The 5,748-nt window shown below is 41.1% G+C and overlaps 1 pseudogene; it reads left to right on the forward strand.

Moving 5' to 3' along the window:
- Window positions 1–273: 273 nt before the first annotated feature.
- On the forward strand, window positions 274–2,900 carry LOC116759128 (annotated as a pseudogene).
- Window positions 2,901–5,748: the final 2,848 nt, after the last annotated feature.

The raw sequence follows: 5,748 nt of genomic DNA on the forward strand, positions 1-5,748 counted from the left end.
TCTGTAAGTTTTCCCTTTTCCGTAATACCTAAAAATCATAGACAATGGGCCAATTGCTAAATATCCACTTTAGTGTCTGCTTTGTAAACACCACAGCCTAGATGGATAAATGGTGAAAAGGAAAACAGTATAATTCACATCAATCTGCCAAGTTGCTAGTGGTTCTTGACCCACAGTTTATGAAACCTTCCATATTGAATTTTATTATATTCAGAATATCATTCCTCCCTCAAACATTTGATCACTATAAATTATTATGAAAGATGAAGAGTCATGGACTCTGACATGCATGGCATGAGCATAGGGAAGGGCCAAGGAATGGTCCCATGTAGCACTTCGGCTCTTCAGGCCCCCTACCCTCAGATGGGGCCCAATGTCTGTTTCTGGGGCAGGGCTGGACCTGCCACCAGTCCCGGAGCGGGTATGGAGGCTCCTCTGTCCACTCAAGCTCCTCTCACAGCCCAGTCCTTCAAGCCCCCAGTGCTGTCAGCTGCAACCTGGCATTTGGACAGAACTGGCTTCCCACCAGGGTGGGGCCTCAGACTCAGAAGCTATCCATCCTCTGGAATCAGTCTCTTTCTAATTCCTTCTTGTAAAAGAGCTTGACCTCCCAGCTCACCAGGCCTTTGGTCTTGTGTGGATGTGTGTATACATACATGTGTACCGTAGAACCAAAACAAAAATGGAATCACTTTTGTTGGGGACAATATGGAGTTGGCTAATGCAGGCACATTAACGAAAAAAATGAAGCTTAACCTTACCTAACATTAGCTACAGGAATTTATAGCTCTTCTCAGAAATTAGCAGAGGACGCCAGCCAATCCGCAGATGCCAAATCTGTTCACACCATCTTTGGCATTCCTTGTTCCTGACTCAGCTACTCTGAGCCAAATAAGGAAGAAGGCCACCAGGCTTCAGCTGAAAAAGACAAATTCCGCATTTACCCCTTTAGTCCTTACTAGTCCCTTGTGTTATTTCACTTTCTTCTTTTTTTTTTTCTTTGTAATATCAATGCCTTTGTTACTGGTTTCTAAGAACTCATTTATGACTAAGGATGTTAACTATTTGTCACGCAATGCAAATGAAATGCTATGTTTTATTGCCATCAATTTACTACGGTGGGGCTTCCCTGGTGGCGCAGTGGTTGAGAGTCCGCCTGCCGATGCAGGGAACATAGGTTTGTGCCCCAGTCTGGGAAGATCCCACATGCCGCGGAGCGGCTGGGCCCCTGAGCCATGGCCGCTGAGCCTGCGCGTCCGGAGCCTGTGCTCCGTAACGGGAGAGGCCGCAACAGTGAGAGGCCCGCGTACCACAAAAAAAAAAAAAAAAAAAAGTACTACGGTGTTCTGTATTTTGGTTATGTATTAAAATATAATCATGTAGTGTTTAAAAACAAACAAACAAAACACCTTTAGTCAATAACTAGCAGGGAACTTATTGCTCCCGCAGCCTTGAGTTTCCCGGTTTTGCAGGTCGTAAGCCTTGCAAACAAACTCATCTTTCTGCTTTGTTTTACTGTGTGTTTTTGACAATACATACCTGTGTGCATATAGGGGCCAGAACAGAGTTCCAAACTCACTGACGCAGTCCAGGACCCAAAAAAGAAATGACAGAAAACCTTCCTCCAAAAACGGCGGAATTGGAAGGGTGTCGGCGAGGAGACTTTTCCGCGCGCGCTGTATCATCGCGGTGAATAGAAGACACACACCCTGAACTTTCGCGAGAAGTAGGAAGTATCGCGCCGGCGCAATGCAGTAGCTCCTGCTGGCTTTGGCAGGTTCGCTGGCGGGTATGTGACAGAGGCAATCAGTGTGGAGGCCACTGTACCCCCGGGGACTCGCCATTAGGAGCAGCACCTTAGCCAACACCTCGGAGATCGAAGCCGAGATGGCTCGGACTAAAAGAACAAGACCACAGCACACCACTTAGGGCTGCTTAAGGCTCGCTCTGGTAAGCTTCGCGGAGAACTCATTACTCGAACAGGTGGTGGTGCTGGTGAGCCGGAAGGTTTTGTTGTAGCCAAGACAGGTGGTGCTCGAATTGGGTTTGTGCTCTTTCTAACTATGAGGAAGTCAGCCCAGCTCAGTAACTTGGCGGGGGTATATTCTGAGGTGGCAGCCTGAATTCACTACTCTAACCACTGTGCCCCGTGTCATCAGATACAGAGGGGCCAAGATCCAGCTCCTGGATCTCCCAGGTATCATTGAGGGTGCCAAGGATGGGAGAGGCAGAGGCCGTCAAGTCGTTGCAGTGGCCTGAACATGTAACTTGATCCTGGTTGTTCTGGATGTCCTGAACTGTTGAGACATAAGAAGATAATTGAAAACGAGCTGGAAGGCTTTGGCATTCACTTGAGCAGCAAACCCTCTAATATCGGTTTTTAGAAGAAGATAAGGGACGCATTCATCTGAAAGCCTCTTGCCCTCAGGGTGAGCTGGATGCTGAAACTGTGAAAGAGCTTTCTGGCTGAGTACGAAATCGTAACAGCTAGTGACTTCATTGAAGTGGTGGAAGGAAACAGAATTTATATCCCCTGATATCTATGTGTTAGTTAAATAAGATTGATCAGATCTACACTGAGAAATTGCATGTCGTCTATAAGATGCCTCATTGCACCCATCTCTGCCCATCACTGCTGGAATTTTGATGACTTGTTGGAAAATATCTGGGAGTATCTGAAACTAGTGAGGACTTAGACCAGACGCAAAGGCCAGTTCCCAGATTACACATCCCCAGTGGTGTTCTGCCTTACCCCAGAACCACAGCGGAGGATTTCTGCTGAAAATTCACAAAAATCTTATCAAAGAATTTAAATACGTTCCAGCCTGTGGTTTCTCTGTGAAACACAAAAAAATGGTTAAAGCCATATGTTGGGGGATGAGGATGTCATTCAGACATAGAAAACTTCCCCTTTCTCCATCTGCTAGGCCAACCCCTGCAGCTTTCCAAATGACCAAGCATCCTACCCCAAACCCCTCCTGGCTTTGGATCAAGATTCAGGAGGGAGATGGAGGCACCCAAACTGGCACAGCACTTGTCTTCATGTCACCTTGTACTTTGAACTGCATAAAGAACCAGGTAGGAAAAAAAAATGACCACATTCATTAGGATTTGTTTATTTATTTATTCTTTATCTATTTGGGAATTCATAATTAAGGTGGTCATAGGATCATAAACATTTTTGAAATCTTGTTCAGGGCATGAGTATGCAAATCTGCAAATATGTAAATAAGGACACCTTTACCTGAGGTGAGGCTAATGAATGTTTAATGAATGCTTGAGTGACATAACCTTTCAGTGACAGTGCTCGCTCTGCTTTTCATGCTTGCATATAGGACACATCAGTAATTATTTAAACTTTTATCTTTCATCATTTAATTAATGGAAATAAAGACAGACCTGAATATATTCTATTATTGAAGAAAATGACAAAATATTATAACTACTGAAGAGAAAAAAAAATTTGTGAAAGCTCATTTTAGACCAATTTTGTTGTATTTTAAAATATCTGTATTTACAGAAATACATTAAGATAAATATAAGCTTTATAGTAACCCAAATATTTCCTCTTCATTTATGAGTATGATCAATAGGAGCTGCTACAAAACAGAAGAAAAGGTAAATCCTTAAAATATTCAGTTCTAGAATGTGTCCATGACCTTTTGTGCCTTGTGCCACGTGATGAATTATTCATAGAACATTGATAACAGTGTGACATACAGTCTTATACACAGGGGATCAAATCATTGAGCTGGGAGAGGAAGATTGTAATTCTTCTTTTGGCTCTGCCATTACCTGTTTGACCCTGGCAAGTTTATTCATTCATTCATTCGTTCATTTATTCAACTCAACAAAATTTTAGGGAACTTCTCCCAAGTGCTTTGCACTCTACCAAGCAATGGGATATAGCAATTACCAAAATGTCCCCAGCTTCATAAAGCTTACAGTACAGTCATTTAACCTCCATTCAAGTCATTTACTTTCTAGTCAAGACACATAATTTTTCTGGTCTCAAGTGTTCTTATTTATGATATGAAAGTATTGGGTATTTGTAATACCCTATCAAAGACTCCTGAGTCTTCATCAATAAAACATGCTTTCAGTCATGTTCTCCATAATGATTGTAGGTTGTCCTCAGTTATGCATACCATGTTGCAAAATTCTTATGTGACCACTAGCAACTGTTCCTTGAGCCAATTGACACTTGCTGTATGGTACATCAAATACTACCACGATATTCACTGAACAACCCACGTGTCCATCCCATAATCATGACCTCTTTAAGTTCCACTCCTAACTCAGAGCATTCCAACCAGTGTGAAGGGGCTATGGGTGTGTGAGATGATAGCAATTCCCTCCAGCTATAGAGGAGTATGATAAGGATGTGGTAGGCTAGAGCACCTGGCTTGTGGGCTTCTAAAGCAAACAACCCGATCTACTGCCTTTTATGTATTGTATATGTATATCATTTTCTAGGTATACCATGATGTAAAAAGAAATTGGGAATTATTACTCTAACCAATCAAGTTATAAAGTAAAAAATGCAAATATTACAATGTAGGTAAAGAAAAAAGTAAATTATAAGAGCAGAAGAAAATTAGGAAATAGTCACTGTCAAGCTCTAAAAAGTCTTTTAGAGCACCAAAACTATTTAATATTATCTGTATAAAATTGGAACCAACAGATTTTAGGCTATTTCAGAGAATATAATACTGTACAGGAATATGACATCGAATCTAAAGTAAACGAGTAAGCAGCGTCTTTGGTCAAAAGTCTCAAGCTATAAATTAATCATTTCAGTTTATGAGGCTGTGTCCCCTTCCCCTTTATTTAATATGTTTATAAATAATCATTCTCTAAAGGGACTATAAATAACCTCTATGTTTGTAAAGTTAAATAATATATACTACCAAATCTAAATTCCTGTGATTATGTCCCTGGAACCCTAAGGGATAATTATTTTTAAAGCTTTCTTATTCTGACTTAAATATAAGTAAATAAATTAGATCAAAGCCCTGATTTCTATAAGAACTCCTGTTGGTTCTTACAGAAATACCATCCCTCAAGGTTCTCAAATCTGTCAACCTCCCCATTCACACAGCCACTGCCTTAAGTCTAGCTTTCATGTCTATCATCCAGTTCCCTCCCCATTGTTTCCAAAATGCTTCTCTGTCCTCTGCAAGATGTTTTGAAGAAACCACTTCATCTATAGAATTGGTTTCCACAGAAGGAGGAATACACAACCTACTATAATCTCAAATTGTTTCAGGAGGGATTTGTATGTTTTTCAAGTGGATTTTCTTTAAAGGTAAATAACACTGGTCAGCTGAGTAAAGTCAGAGTCCCCTGATATGGCACCCAAGGTCCTTCTTGATATGCCTTCAGCATTTCTCTTTAGTCTTGTCTCCTACCGTCCGTATTGCAAATAATTCTAAACTGTCTACGGTTTCCCCCAAATATTGGTGCATCAAATACTGGTGTATTTAAACATGCCTTTCTTTTACCTGTAGTACCCTCCATCTCCACTTCTCCCATCCTTCAATTACACTTCTCTGATCTTCACAGATAAAGTTTATCACTCCTCACTCCGTCCATGTTTTAACATCTGTTGCTCTTACAACACAGAGATAAAAGTATGCTTATGTCCATCTTATCTGCTAGATAGGATCTTTTTTGAGTATAGACATTGTGGATTGTATCTTATTCAACCAGCATAAGGCCAAGCATATTAAGTGCACAATAAATATT

This window comes from Phocoena sinus, chromosome 9 (assembly GCF_008692025.1).
Source record: "Phocoena sinus isolate mPhoSin1 chromosome 9, mPhoSin1.pri, whole genome shotgun sequence".
NCBI classification, from domain to species: domain Eukaryota; kingdom Metazoa; phylum Chordata; class Mammalia; order Artiodactyla; family Phocoenidae; genus Phocoena; species Phocoena sinus.